The 16058-nt window shown below is 46.0% G+C and overlaps 1 protein-coding gene across 3 annotated transcripts in view; it reads left to right on the top strand.

Moving 5' to 3' along the window:
* The first annotated feature begins 2839 nt into the window (after positions 1-2839).
* GRB10 (growth factor receptor bound protein 10) overlaps positions 2840-16058 on the top strand; it is a 144593-nt gene continuing 131374 nt past the window's right edge. The window contains exons 1-2 of one of the 3 annotated variants that reach the window (XM_084214071.1): positions 2840-3051; positions 3142-3374. The gene's annotated coding sequence lies outside the window, so the exon portion shown is untranslated. Of the gene's footprint in view, positions 3375-16058 lie in introns of all 3 variants that reach the window. The other 2 variants (XM_084214070.1, XM_084214072.1) reach the window with 2 other exon arrangements.

A 16058-nucleotide genomic window follows, 5' to 3' on the forward strand; every position in this document is an offset into this window, starting at 1 on the left:
GAAACTAAACATATCTTTCCTAGTGTTTTTATTTGTCAGATGAGTATTTTCAATATTCATGCGTATCTATTTTTTTAACACACCACAAGATGAAAAATATTATACTAATAAGACTTGAGCAGTTGCTTATTTTTGTATGTATTAGACAGAAATTTAAGTACATACACATGCTTAATAATAATTCAATTGAACATTTTATCATTGTCAAAGGCATCTTTAGAGGAATCCATCAACTCTTCTGATTGCCATACAAGTCAATTTACTGTCTTCAAAAAGTAATGGTAATGGCACTCAGTGTACACACTGTAATCCTTTAAAATAATGTACATGGCAAACGGATATGTTCTCATGCATTAATAATTTAAAAGTTAATTTTAGGTACTTAATATGATTAACTGATGGATCAGCAGTCACATATATGAGAAACAGTGAGCACACTCAAAGGAAGAGCATACTGGAAGGCAGCCAGGTGGCTGCCTGCATGATGCTTCAAAAATACCTGAGCTTTATCCCTCCAGTTTCCCTTCAGTGTCAGATGCAGAGCATCATGGTCATAAAGGTGGTGTGGTTTCAAGATGGAGTGTGCAAATTGCCTTAGAGGTTGAGGCAGCAGGACTTTTGGGGAAGAAGGGGCTGTTTTAGAAGGTGGGAATCCCTGCAATGCAATCCTGCTGGTGGTTGGCTGGCTCTGCAGCACCAGACCAGTTATATAACTTCTCTCCTTTCACTTCTCGCTTTTTGAGGACACGCTGTAACGCAGGGCTGTAAATTGATATTCTAGGGTGGAAATACTACAGATGACAAAGTATAACCGTTGCATTGCGCAGCTAAGGAATGTGCCAGGAGCAAATAGCATTAAACAGAGTGTGGAAGAGGCATGTGCTGAAGTCCTTGGCCATGCCCACAGCAGCGGGTTCTGCGAAAGCAGCAACAACTGGACACCTATTGCACATACCCTGGTCAAACCATACAGGTACATGCACGGCTGCAAAAGAGATGGAGATTTTCTCTTCACTGGGAGGCACAGGGAGCAGACAAGTGGCAACAGGTACAAGTTGCACGAAGAGAGGTTTCACCTTGATTTTGATTCACTGAAAAAAAATTAAATTTTTACAGCTAGAACAATCACCCACAGGAAAATCATCCCCGGGGCGGGGTGGAGTCCCCACAACTGGAGGCTTTCAAGATGAGATTGGACAGGGTGACAATCTCATCCCTTTCCCATAAAAAGTTGCACCAGGTGATCTTTGGAGTTCCAACCTGGGCTGGATCTACGTGTGCAGAAAGCTTCTTATGTAAGCATGTGGGACTGTGATGCCAGCCTACGGTGAATGGGTGCCTTCTTGCCTCTAGAGTAATCTCAGGCAGAATCTGATACCACCTGCATTCACATTTTCACTAAATAGTAACCTGGACAGGAGACAGCTTCTCCTTTGGTGAGGCACCAGCACTCTGAGGCTGGACCCACAAAATGCAAGATCAGGGTGAATACTGGCTCACAGGAAGGCAGGACAAACCAGCCTGGCAGTGGGAAGAGAGGGCTGAACGGGGCTGGGAAATGATGGCCAAGGTCCTGATGGACTGGGTCAGGACAGGACAGGACAGGACAGGACGGGCAGCAGTGGTGCTGACAGACTGAAGAGCAACGCTCAGCGCTGCGTCAAGCGGACATGGCCAGGGGAGCGCGGTGCCGAGGAGAGGCTGGGAGCTGGTGGCATGAGCAGGGTGAGCAGCGAGCAGGCAGCAGAGTGGCACGTGTGTCCAAGAGGCTGAGGTGACACGCTAAAGGAAACTGGAGAGATTATTTGAGGACTTGAACAGGGAGAGTGAGTGGTGAGAACACAGTGAGAGCAGAAGGAGACCAGAGCATGGCTGGAAACACGGGGACCGGAGGGCGGGCTGATAAGAAATGCATTCCTTTAAATACAGAAAAGAAGAGCCACTGAGGAAGAAAGAGCAAGAGCAAAGAAGATATCATGTTACATTTTAAAATATATTCAGGTCGGGCGCTCAGCCACAATACTCCCATTAGTGCACATGCATCTGTCTAGGAAGAAAAGTCCAGAGATTTCTCCCACTTCTTGGGCTCAATTGCCTTTTATAGGGCTGACCACTTTCTTATGAGAGGTGTTTTTGCGTCTAGTGAAGTAAATATTCCTCTCCTCACAGAGTGTGACGGCTCTTGTTGGAAGTCAATACGCTTTAAACCAGCAGCTCTCAGGGAAGCGTGCAGATTTGTTTCCCTTAAAAGAACTTTTCCACAGTCCGAGTTATTTGAAAGCTACTTGCAAATCGGATGGCTCGGAGCTACCGTGGTGAACTAGCAAAGGTCCCAGTGCACAGAAGTTCGCAGGAGCAGTCTGTAGGAGTGCTAGCGGTTGCCTGAGGATGCCGGGAGGGCAGGGCGCTTTGCAGTGCGGAGGAGCTCTGAAGAGCCCACCGTACTGCCGGCACACGCCGGGAGCCTGCTCCGTGCTGTCGGGAGCTCAGGAAGGGGAGCTGGGGCACTTGCCCTGCGCAGTTTTGCGGAGAAAAATGTGAGAATAGGACAGGACCGACGAGGTTAAAGAAAAAGTCCAAACACAAATGCCTCGCGTGTGCAGATGCTCTGTTGGTTTTATTTTAAAGACAAAACAGCCCTTCCCAAGAAAAGCACGCGCCGGTGCTACCTGCGGGTGAGCTTTTGTTAGAGGGAAGGAGACCCGCCACAGCCCCACGATGTGCCGCCTCCAACGCCGCTCGCCCCGGGACGGGGGAGGGCGAGCAGGGGCGCCGCCGCCGTCACACCGCCCGCGGCCACCGGGGCTCCCGGCCGCCCCCTGCCCTCGGCGGGGCGCGGGCCGGGGCTGCGGCTGCGTGCGGCGGGGGCGGGAGCGGGGCGGGGCCCGCCGGGAGTCAGCTGGGCGCGAGGGGAGAACGCGGCGGCGGCGGGCGCCGTTAGCACCGGAGCCGGCGGCGGCAGCGCGGACAGGCAGGCAGAAGTTTCTCCGCAGATCCCTCCCGCAGCCCGGGGACGCCTTGCGGAGGCGCGAACGTCCCTGTTCGCGTTGGGTGTGTTTTGCTTTTTTTTTTTCTTCCTTTTTTTTTTTTACTTAATTGCCTTTTTTTTTTAACTGTATGTTTTTTAATTTTTTTTTCCAGTTTTAATTTTTTCTTTTGTTATTGTTGGTTTTGAGGCGCGCGGTTCCGAGAGCTCGCTCTCCCCCGCCCGCGCCCCACTCCACCGCGCCGCCCGGAGGATCCCCCTCCCCGCCCGCGCTCCCGTCCCCGCCACCGCCGCGCACGACCCTTCCCCCGACCCCCTGCGCCCGCCCCAAACTTGGCGGGTGCGCGGCGCCCGGCGGGGACGGTGCGGCCGCCTGCCCGCCCAGCAGGTAAGGGGCCGGGGGGCGGCGCGGGGCGCGCAGGGGGGCGGCGGCTGCTGCCCCTGGGGAGCCGCAGCGGGGTGAGGCCGGGCCGGGGTGGGTGAGGGCTCGCCGGCTTCTCGGTAGCGGAGGCCGGTGGGAGGAGGAGAGCAAACTTCCTTTTCCTGGGGCCGCCGGCGAGCCCCCCCCCCCCCCTTCCCCACAGTGCCCGCGGGGAGCGCCCCCCGCCCGGCGCGGAGCCCCCGGGGTCGGACGGGGTTCGGCCGGCGGCCGCGGGACTCGGGGGATCGGCCCTTTTTCCCGAGTCGGGGCTTCCTTGCCGCGTTTTGTTTGCTCGCCTGCTGCGCGCCTCGCCCCGGCGGTGCCGGGAGCCGGGCTTTCCCGTCGCCCCGCGCTGGAGGAGAGCGAAGACCTGCCCCGCCAACTGCTAGTGGTGCTGCTGCCGCCGAAACTCCCCGGTATTCCCCCCGCTCCGTTTAGGGTTTGCGGGAGAGCTGGCGGATGGGCAGTTCGCAGAAATGCCACCCCGGGGTGCTGCCACCTTCCTGCTCGTCCGCGGCGGGGATGTGCGGCGGCAGCCGAGCGGCCGTGTGCCCGCCGGAGAGCGGCCCTGCCGAGCCCCCGGCCGTGCCCGCAGCCCTCGCCAGCCCCGGAGACCCTCCTCGGGGGGCGGTGCGGAGCTTCTCCTGCCCCAGCTCCCCGCCGGGGAGAGGCGGGCACGCATGGCTCTCATTGTATAACCCTGGTACTGCAAGCCGGGGCTGAAACTGTGGCATCTTTATAAGAACAGTTCGCAGTTAATTGGTTTGGCAGATGAACTCCTGCACAATCCTCTTGCCCGCTTCTGTTGCTCGAGTGCCAGCGCCCCCTCCCACCCCTTTCCCCCTTTTCCCCGCTTTCCTTTGAAGCGTCGCATAACTCTGTATTGCCAGCAGGATGGAAAGTGCTGATTCAGCAGCCAGGAGCCCCACTCCATCTGAAGTGGTGGTCTGCCTGAAATGCTCCCATTTGTTGAAATGGGAACATGTGTTGCTGGTATGTCAAAGCAGCATTGATCAGGTTTTCTAAAACAGACCCAAAGAATGTGCTTCGCTTTTCTCTTCACCAAGGCAGAATGAATTTGGGGTTGGGGCAAAGCAGGAGGGGGCAGGATACAAGGGATGTGGGCATCTGCCACCTTCACTTACGCTTTGAAGGGGCAGCTGAAATTGTTTTGCCTCTTAAAGCTGCTTATGTGTTTTAACGGAGATGTTGTGGGATGTGTAGCAAGGATGCATTAACACTCCAGCTCCATCTATTCCTGAGTTCTGAGGCTAGTAGTTGTACTTACAGCTCTCGAAAGGGTACAGAGAAGGGCAACAAGGCTAATCCTAGGATTAAAAGGAGTGAGTTATGAGGACAGGTTAAAAAAAAACCACCACAAACACATGGAGATTAGAAAACCTGCTTGGAAAAGGGGAAATATGCTTGAAAGTTTAGATGAGAGCTCTGGCTGTGCTTCGTGATGCTTTTGGGGCTGAAGCAGCGTGCGGGAGCTAAGCATGATGCTCTTCCCGTGCTGTTAGTCTTCCTCCAGGGCTTAACCTCTCAGAGCAGCATATGAAGGAGAGCTGGTCCAGAGCTGTGTTCCTCTGGCTACCTTTGTACAGGCATGCGTTAATATCGGAGGTGCTTGGGTTTTCTTTCTCTAACACCAGACTCTTTTTTTTTTAAATTCAGTGCAGTGTAGAGCAAACAGCAGAGCCTGAAGAGTGCTGTTTGGTAGCCAACAGAGCAGCAGACCCTGACGCTTGCCTCTGGTGCTCATTATACCATGTTCTGGTCTGATTTATTTTCTTCACTTGGACGTTATTTGTTCTTAAAGTAGGTCTTGTTTGCCCTGGCTACATATTAAAGATCTTGTGGTACTTCCATGGTTTTCCTTGGTTTTGTTAATCAGACTATCCCTTCTCTTAGCACTGTGTGAGTTGGCTTTTATCCTCACATACAGCCACACCTGGATTTCAGAAGTGTGTTCCTGTGTTTTTTTAATGAGTAGTCCAAAAGCTCTGCCTAAATGCAAAATGGATTTCTGCATCTCAGTTCTGCTGAAGTGTACAGTGTGCACTCTGTGAATAAAACAAGTGTTTGCAGCCCTCTGTCTTGCAAGTGCTTAAATGACTCTAGCAAGAATCGTTATGAAGGTTTTTTAGAAGTCTTTGGTCGTGTTCTCATCTGTGCCTGGGATGTAAATAGGCAAAAAGTATCTGGATCTTTTTGGCAAAGGTATCCTTCCAAGGCAGGGAGTTCCCAGCTGGCAGAGGAGAGGCATAGCTGGGTCGTGCACTGCTTCTGCCAGCAGCACCAGAGCGTTGCGCTGGGAATTTGTTTTCTGACAGCCCCAAACGAGCAGATGTCCCTCTAGACTATGAGGCACCATCAGCTTCCTGGGGTGCAGGTAGCAGTGGCAGCAGGCAAACTGAGGGGCTCCTGGGTGGTGTCACTCTGGGTGGGGCCCTACTGTTGCTCCCTTTTGCTGTGCCTCTCTGCACGTGGTGGTGGAGGTGATGGTGCTAAATGAGGCCAAGTTTCTAGGTGTAACTTCTGCCTAGACCAGGTCAGCTCTCTCTTAGGAAGTGTGTGTATATGTTTGTGCGTGAAATGCACTCAGGTGCTTCTTCAGACCACTGAAAGGTGGGGTGGGGAAATAGGAGGAGGGGTGCCTTCTGATGTCCAGTGCATTGTATGCATTTTTAGGATGCATTTAAGTATTTGCTCAATTAAAAATTTCACTGGTTGCAGCAAACACTGTGTGTGACCCCCCTAACTATTTTCTAAATCTCTGAGTGGACTTTATTAATGGGATTGGGGGAAAAGCTTCTCTTCACTTTGTGCTAACATTTCTGTCCAAACTAAGACTAAGGAAGCCTGCTTTTTTTGGATTTATCTCAGCTATGAGAGTATTGATGCCAGTTCACAGTGCAGTGTTTCTTAAGTGTGCCCACCTGGCCCAATGTTTTCATAAACAAGGAAGATAACTCCTGAGACCTCTGCCTCTGTCAGGCTTGCATGCAGCTTGCCAACTGGCTTGGCTACAGTGTGATTGCATAAGCCTCCTTCTGTAGGAAAGCAGGCTAAGAAGTTAGGATTGTTTTTCTTGGAAACTGGACCTGCTCCTGGCTATGTCCAAAGTATACCAGTTGCAACTCTTCACCCAGGGAAATCTAGGAATGGAGATCCTTTACCAAAAAGTTGAAACCCCGCAGTCTTTTTTAGGAACTAAAAGGGATGAGGTTGCCAAGGAATCCCTTTATTAGCATTGAGCTTTATTTACAGGTTTGCTATCTTTACACTGCTTGCTGGTCCAGAGAACGTGTTGCAATCTGAACTTGGATGTGGCAAAATCGTCTTGATTCCCATTACTTTTTCTCCCAAACCAGTGGTTGTTTTGAAACATAATATTGTGAAGTAAACAGATGCCACCTCACTGACTTCTCTTTCTTTATACATGTTGAACTGTGCACTTCTGAACTAGTCCTGTGCCAGGTCTTTGCTATTCTCATGCCATCTGTTGAATTGGATAGCAGTTCTCCCTTTAGCTCAATATGGCTCCTCTGTCGCATCAGGAAGGTGGAAAGCACTCTTCTAGAGAGCCAGATTCCACTATGAGAGCATCATTAAAGAAAACTGTTCATCAGTGCAAGGCATCCTGTCTACAGACAGTCTCTTAACACCTTCGGTGATGAAACCACTAGAATAGCCTGGCTTTATAAGATTTAGTTGGATATATTTGACATTCCCTTTTCTTATATGCTTTATTCCCCTGGATACCATCTTTTCAACAGGTTTTTGTGTAGAGAGACAGACAGACACTATGTTTTTCATGCATTCATCTGAAAACAGTGGTTATGGTTTCTAACAGCTTTTGGACTTCAAATGTCCATAGGAGCACTGAATGTCAGTGCCAAGGTATCCTGAAACTTATTAATATAATGTGCATCCATTGACTGAAAACTTCCTTTCCTCTTTGCCTTCCTAGGATCTTCCATAAGTCATAGATGGATCAGTTCATACAGAGCATATGGACATGCTCTCAGGACTGAAGGCATTGCAAGTTCATCCTCTGCTTTAGAGTAGTGCCCTTGTGAACAGTTCTGTCTTTCCTAGTCTCTGTAACAGAAAAGAGCAGGGACTTCTGTTTAATGGTGAGGAGTCACTCACAAAAATATGAGATTATGAGCACTGGGTGAGTCACTTTCCCTTAGAAGGTGACAGCAGCTTTATGGGTTTTTACAGGCAAGCGACCTGTAGTGGCACTGACCAGAGATTCAGGTGTGGATTGAACAAAAATATAGTCAGGATGAAGAAGGATGGGTTCTTCAAAGCCCAGCACTAATGCTCATTTACAAGTCAAGAGAGCTTTTAATGAAACCTGCTAATTGCATCCTAATTAGTTAACCCATGGGGAATGCAGATTACCACTCCTGAATGGTTGCAGTAAAAGCTGTCATGAAGATCAGTTGTTTTAAAGGGGATGATCTTTTTAGCAGAGTAGGACACCTTCCATATCATGGATAATACAACATGTAACTACTGCTGTAAATTAGTGGGAGGGACCTTCTTCCTGAATCCTTTCTGAAACCTTTGGTAAGTCATTATAACCGTGGGTATCAAATTATTACTTTGGAGTGAGTAAAATGGTAGAGGAAAATGTGTAGTTCTCTGACATATGAAGTAAAATTACAGGTTATATCAAGCTTGTAGCTTGCCAAACTAGATTTGGAATAATCTAGGCACATGGCATGAAAGTCTACCTCATTGATACTGAGAGAGGTGAAATGTGTCTCTTTTGGAATTCTGCAGCTTTCAAGACTGCTGTCTTTGGGATTTTGCTGTTTCAGGTATGATGGGATAAAGGCATGTTTGCTGGAATGGTTTGACCTCTTCTTGGAGTAAGGATCAGCAGTGAGAAATTCCCCCTTTACCGCATGATGATGGAACAGACACTGTTTATTCTTTCCTAAAGTGAGAACTGGGGAGAGGATGAGAGGGTTGAAAGTCTTGATTATATTATGCTGTGTATTTCTGAAAAGAGCTTTGGGACACTGGTTGATAGTCACGGTCCTTGGATGCAGAGGTGACGAGTGCCCTGGGAGCGCCACGGCCATCTCTGCATTCTCTTCTTGTGGGCAGATGCTGTAGAATATCTGAGAAAGAAACAGTGCCCTGTTTCTGTTGTATTCTTTTGTAGGACTCCAGGGGAAGGTTACAAGAGCTTTTCCCATTATCTTACCCTCCTGCTGTTGAGCTGTCGTCCTTAGGCCAACAGCAACAAGTTGAGCAGCTATGTTGATCTTAATGCCCAACAATTGTGTTAATGATTGCAGTATTAACCATTGGGCAGTTTTGTTGCTCTAGCTGTAATATTCAATTTATTTCTTAGCAAGTCTGTTTCAGCGTTTTGGAGGCCAAATCCAAGGACCATGGGGATGTTCCAAAAAAGACTGTTTTGCACAGACAGGGATGAATGGGGTAATTGTAAACACATGTTTGGTTAAACCACTAGCAAACCAACCTCTCATTCTTCCCAGCCTCCATCAATGCCAGCTTCTACTAGCTCATAACAGGACAAAAATAGGAAATGACTTTCCTGGCAGACAAACCATAGAGGAAATACCATACCATCCTGTTGGAATAAACCTATAGCCCAGTGGGAAGGAGCTCTCCTGCTGAGCAGCAGGGGGGATTTCTGCATTTGTTCACACAGTAAACATCAGAGCATGGTCCTTCCACTCCCTTCACGCTCTTGCTGCAGAATTTGTGTCAGCAGAGAAATCTGAGAAACTGAGTGTCTGCATCCAAGCTGAGCCTGTGGTTGCTGAAGGCCCCTAAGTAAGGGTGGATAATACTCCATGAGACCAGTATCATTCTTCCATTATGCATCCCTGGTGAGAAAATCAATAAGCAGGGAGAATCTGTAAGTCTGTAGAGTCTTTTCATGGTGGAGATTAGCACTTGATGAACACTTAGAGACTTCTTTCACTGCCCAGCATCTAAATTCTCCCTTTTGATGAGTTGATCCAGTGGCTGCAGCTCTGTCCAAACTTATGTTCTTGGTTTGAAGCATAGACTAAGTTTTCAGAAGTTACTTTTATACTTTGCTTAACTTTATTTCTAACTCATGTTCAGGTATTAATTTAAATTTTGAAACTGTGAGGAAGGGAATCCATAAAATGTCATCCACATCTCTTTCACTGCTGATGTTGCTGTTAGTGAACTCTCTGTGGTTCTGTGATTCTGATTTGACACTTAAATATATTTTTGGTGAGGGAGTTGCAACTGGGCTTTGTGTTTGTGCATGCTTCATATGTTTATAGATGTCAAAACTAACTGGCAGCAGGGATTTGAATCCTTTACTAGAGAAAAAACTGCTAAAAAAATTTTCCCAGATACTGACTTTATTGGAGCATAGTAAGACAAGGTAGTTGTATATTAGAAAGGATTGGAGCGGAAGTTTTCAAGGCTGAAATAAAAAAGGGCGGGTGATTTTTGTTTTTGTCCCTGCTTTCTTCTTTCCTTCTTTTCTGTGATGTTCATGTCTGCCAAACTACTAGGTATGGATTCAGATAGGAGAACGTTCTCTCTCCTTAAATGGGAATTGAGAGAGGGGGTGAGAAGGATTGGGGGAAGGTAAAATCTGTAGGTTGGTCTTGCTTAGTGTACTGTTAAAGCTCTGAGCATCCTTGGAAAGGAATGAGGAGCTTTTATTATATCAAAGCACAAGTGTGGAATTAAACTTCAAGGAGTTGGAAAAGCTAAAAATTCAGAAGGCTTTGGCACAAGACAAAAATATCACAAGCTTTCTTAAAAGGCCTGTTTTCCCTTCTGGCTCAAATGTATTAAAGTCCATTTAGGAGAATGTTAAGAGAGAAATACGTATTGCAAGACCATCGATTATTTCTGAAATAATGTCTTGTGGGGGATCATTCTTCATTCTAATAGCTGCTCGGGCTGACATCACCCGAGATGTCAGGGGATTATGTCAGAATTCAGGCCTAGATATTGTGCAGAACAATGGCTCAAGTGCTGGCAGATGCTTTCTTGGTGGGTCAGGTTGCTTTTGTTTATCCTGTCCATCTCTCACTGTGATGTTTCAGTTACTGTACATGGTCACAGCAAGAGATGTAGTAAACAATTTCCAAGAGAACCTCATCTGTGCAGTATGATTGTGAGGACAAAGTACTTCTTGCCTCTGCATCTTATGCTAGAGGCAGATTTGCCATCATCTGGATACACAATGCATGCATTTTTAATGCCTTATGAAAAAGCTCACCAGCTGTAACATTGTTTTCTTTTGTTTTGTTCTGTTGTTTGTTGTATTATGTTTGTCATTCCAGGAATTCTGAACTGAAGTCAAAAAGTTGAGTCCAAAAGCGGGTGGGTTTGGTGGTGGAGGTTTTTTTTTCCTGTTCCTTTGGCTGGTTTGTTGTTCTTTGTTTTGCCTTTTCCCCCTCCCTGGCTATTGGGTACCTAGCTTTGGTTTTTAAACTATTATAATGAAGGCCCTTGTGGTTTAACCTGTCATGCAGCTAAACACCATCCAGTTGTTCACTCACTTTACCCCCACATCAGTGGGATGGGAAAGAGAATTGGAAAGAAAGCAGAACTCCTGGGTTGAGATAAAGACAGTGATGAGAACTGAAAAGGAAGGTAAAATAGTAACAACTGAAGGGGGGCATACAAACAAGTGATGATTAGTATAATTGTTCACCGCCTGCTGGTTGATGCCCACCCAGTCTCCAAGCAGTAGGCCACTGCCTCTCCCCAGTTTTTTTGTTCAGCATGATGCCATGAAGTATGGGTATATTCCTTTGGCCAGTTGGGGTCAGCTGTCCTGGCTGTATCCCTTCCCAGCCTATTGTTCACCCCCAGCCTCCTCACTTGTGGGGTGAGTAGATGAAGAGTTGTTCACTTGGTGTGAGCACTACTCAACAATGGCTACAACATCAGTGTGTTACCAGTATTATTCTCATCCTAAATCTGAAACACAGCTCTGTACCAGCTTCCAGAAAGAAAATAATTCTATCCCAGCTGAAACCAGGACAGCCCTGTGAGGGGAAAGAAGTTGAAATAGCCCTTTATGATGCTCTAGAAACGAGTAGACTGGAATGTCACAGTCCATGTGTGATTTTCATGAACTGATTATTTTGATATATTTTACTGGTAGGCTATTATAACATTACATGTAGTCATCACATTTAGCAGTTGAAAAGTTTTCGAAGAGGCATTGTGTTTATTTTCCAAAAGGCTTCAAGAGAATTGAGCAGCAAGACTGTGAGATGAGCTGTCGGAGTGGAGAGCAAATGCTGTTCCAGTTGCTGACATCTCTAATATGTACTCAGACTCATTTCACATTCAGCATGCAGCTTTTTGTTCTAGAGCTAATGCTGATAAAGGTCAGGAAAAATCTCTGTGGAGTTCCTTGCTAGCAAAGGTGGATTGCACTCTTAACACATGGAAAGTCAGAGGAGCATTGCAAAGGCTGTTGCAGCTGATGCAGTTTAGGTGTGTGGTAACACTTGTAATGCCTGGTTGAGTTGTTGGATAATTTTCTTCCCCAGTGTGCTTTGAAAAGCAGTTTTGATACAGCCTTCAGTAGGAGAATGGCATTGCAAGTTGTCTTGCTAGCCTAAGCCTTAGGTAGTTTTGGTAAATGTGTAATTGATCTTCATTTACTTGGAAATGATTCCACTTCTCTTCCCAGGAACAGGAGAAGTTCTCAGAGGTGTTTGAAAAATAGATGATTTTGAAAAATTCAGTGAAAGAGTCCTGTGCTGTAACAGCCTGACTTTGTTTTGCTTGTATTCATCTCTGAGAACTTCTTGGGTCCTTCATGTCCAACAGGCCAGCTCTTCCGTAGCAAGATGTATTCCCCAGGGGTCTCATTTAAAATCCACATGAGCTAAGGTGGCATATCTGTAGATGATGTGAAGTTGCCTTTCAGGTCAATTTGACAGTATTTGTAGAGTTTCAGATGACAGCACACGTGCAGCTGTCAGAGAGGCAGGTCACTTTTATCTCTTTGAGTATTTAAATACTAATTTTTTTTGTGTGTGTGAAAGCTCTACAATTTGAAGAGGTGAAAAAACCTTTTCCTGGGAAGAGAAGCACATTTTTATTTCTCAGAGGACGTGGGCTATGCTAAGAGCTGACTGCTAAGAGCTGACTGCTACCAAAAGCTGACAATGTTTTGTTGGAGTGTTTGGGTGTCTTCCCGTGGGCCAGCTTGGTGGTTCACTATGTGTGTGCATGGCTGACAGTCCAACTGGGTAGGAAAGCTATCCTGTGTACTTGTTTTTTCTGGGATTGGCTTTCTTCTTGGTTAAAGGATGGGATCAGTTCTTGGGAGCGTGTGGTGGGGCAGCTGAGGTGAGGTGCTCTTCCAGGGAAAGGAAGAGAAATGAGAAAGAGGAGAATAGATCCCATCTCTTTTCAGTGGCAGCAAACTGCTGGGCCAGCCTGGCAACCCATCAACTTTTTTATTTTGTTTTTTCTTTGTGAATTTCAGCAAATCTTATGCAGCTACACAAGCAAACAAGCTAAAGACTAAACCTGGCTTTGGAGAGGGTCTCCAGAACCTGCCAGTATTTGCAAGGTTTACCTGTGGAAGGGAGTTTTCTGCAATATGTGGGGGTGAACCTTGTGTTTGATCTCTTTGCTGCCCTGGAATGTGGATCAAATAGATGTTGTGTTTATTCATGTCTTTTTAATTCTACTTATTTTTCTAATAAAATGGACCTGTGGTGCTGGGTTGTTTTCTTAAAATGAATATGAAATGTGTCAGTGCTAGGTGGGGTTTTTTATTGAGCAACTCAGCCGTAACAAAAATGTTACTCTTGCTCTTGTACATTTAAAGAAGATAAAAATAGCACCTTCACAGTTTCAGGAGATTATGTAAGGTATGTGTAGCTGTACCTTATAATATGATCGTCATGAAACAGAGCAACTGAGGAAGTAACTGGTAATAAATCCATCATTATTCATATTATGAAAAATAGTAAGCATGATAGCTGTTCAAACACCAGAGATTTGGTTGACTTGCTCTGAAACGTAGTGGTAAAACATATTTGTTTCAGATCAGTTACCAGCTGAAATGTTGGGGTTTTTTTTCCTGGAATGTCTCATCTGTTCCCAGTCTCAGAATCCCAGAACTGCCTGTGAGCTGGTTCAGCCATTCTGCTCTGATCAGGAAGGGTTTCTGTAGCCAAAGTCAAATAAAGGCATTTGAGGTGACTGCTCTGGTATCTGCTGGGAAATGGCCTTGATGGCTGTGGGGCAGATCTTGCCCTTGAACACCTGGCACTCTTGAGGGGCTGCCTTGGAGCTGCAGTTTCTCAGCCATGCTAAAGCTAGTCTGATTTAGCCTGAAAAAATCTCAACCAAGCAACCACTCTGCAGACTGAAAATGAAAATTAGTTCTTCTGTAATTTCAGTTTTTATTCTTGTCTGTGGTAAATGTGGAATGATTTTGGGGGCAAGGTGGCATGTCATGGATTTTCTTCATTTTGCCAGACCGAGTTTGGGGAGACTTGGAGTTCAGGTTCTTGGGTTCAGGATTGCACAGCAGTGACCAGGATTTCTCTTCATAAACATTTTTGAATAATTTTTCCCATAACTTCAGCACAAAAATGATTGAGTTTTGACTAGCTCAGTCCTTCTGGCTGGATACCAGTTCCGTTGTGTGGGGACTCTTGGATGGATGGAGGAAGAGATCTTTTCTCAGCCTTTGTTACGTGGACTTGCCTCCATCTAGAAACAGTTCCTGTCTTTTGCAAGGTCATTTGGAGAGTGACAAAATGTGTATTAAATGTTCTCCCCATACCCTCTGTTTTACTTTGAGCACTCTTCAGCTGTTGACTGAAGTTCATGTTTTATAGCAGATGCTACTTATGATGCTTCAGTTGCTTGGCATAGTTGTGTCAGGTTTTGGGGCTCTTGAGGTGGAGGAAGTAATGAATGAGCAGTAATTTCATGGGCCTGCTAATGTGGTTGTGTACAAATAGCAAGTTTCTTCCTCTTTTTGGGATATCTGGCCAGCTTGTATGCTTCCCTTCAGCCATGTCATAGCTGTACTGACTTTGGCAGTGGTTCAGAGAAGATTCATCCAGCCAGAGAAGCATTCATGGGACAAGTACTTTTAAAAATTAATTGTTTTATTTATTTTTCTAAAGTGTGTGGGGACTGAAGCTTTCTTCCTGTGTGCAACTGTGGCTTGTCTAAAGTCAATGTTTGACTACAGACCAAGTGGTGTGGTCAGAGTGAATTTTTTGCCTAAACCTATGTTAGAGCCATAAATTGTTGCATTGTGTGAATAATGATGCTTTCATCCAGCACTTGGTCTTAGCCACCTCTTCTTGCCAGTATTCTCTGATTCTGCAGTTGAGACTGTGAAACCAGGCAGGGAAGTGTGTGCTTTTTGGGAGGAGCACGAGAACTCTTTAAATCCTGACTTAGTGTCTTGAAAACCTGGAGGTTTCCAAAGTGGAATGTGTATGTACACTGGATATATTACTATATTATGTAGCCCTTTTATGGTGTCTGAAGGAGGTGTATCTCCTCTGCAGTTCAATGCATGCTGCATCCAACATTTCTTTGGAATCCCTGGGACCTTAGGATGAAGCCTTTCAGCTGTGTGCTGTACGCAGGACTGGCTTGTGTTGAAGTCCTGAATGGGGCTGGGGGGCTGCTGGGCTTAGTGGTAGTGTGGGAGCTTTGTAGGGCTGTGGCTGAGATGCTTGGAGGAGGGAGCTTCAGGTTAAATCTTCCTAGAGTCTCCTGGGATCCTTTTAAAAGCAGTGCTGTAATGGGGTGACTCAGGATACCTGACACCTTAGCCGTGTCAAATGAGGTCCCTAGAAAATCAAGGGACTGAAAGGCTTTAATAAAAGTGATTTTCACCTGAGATGCTGTCTCTGAAATCCATTAGCAGTTTAAAATTAACCAAATAATCTAGGTAGCTTAAATGAATTTTAATGAATTTATGAATTTTATAAGAAGACTCTATTTACAACCTTGTTGCTTTAAGTGCAGCCTGGGTTACAAGTGTTTTATTTTGTCAATGGAGATGATTTCGTAGCATGCCAGTAATCTTCCTAAAGGTTTGCCTGGTCAATGAAGAACTAACAGGATTTGTATAAAGCAAAGCAGAGCAATCTGAAGTAGCTGTATCCTAAAACTGACCTAACCTATAAAGCTTTGAATTTTCATATCCTCTTTCACTGGGAAACACCACAAAGTCTGCTCTTTTGCATCCTGTAAGAAAGAATTGAGCTATCCCATTATTAGGGAGGAAAAACTGAATACAGGCAAAAGATCTAAAATTTATCTAAGAGTATAAATAAAGGCCAACTAAAAATGGTTGGATTTTTTTTTATTGTGATACATACTGAAAAAGAAATATCAGAAGCTATTTCAGTCTGTTTTTGAGTATTTGATTAGCAGTTTCTAAGTGACCTCTCTGCTCATATGTGTGTTTTGTAGCATTGAGAAGGGAGAGGGGAAGCTGCTTTAAAGGGGCCGTGCTGAGAACCTAGAAGAGAAGGCACTAAGAGGGGCAATATTGATACAGCTCAACTTTTTCATCCCCTTGATCTTTTGGAGGTTTTTTCCCTCCTCATAGGGCACCCATTTCTCAGCAGTGTGAGATGAGAAGGA

The sequence above is a fragment of the Fringilla coelebs genome (assembly GCF_963513975.1).
Source record: "Fringilla coelebs genome assembly, chromosome: 1".
Taxonomy (NCBI): domain Eukaryota; kingdom Metazoa; phylum Chordata; class Aves; order Passeriformes; family Fringillidae; genus Fringilla; species Fringilla coelebs.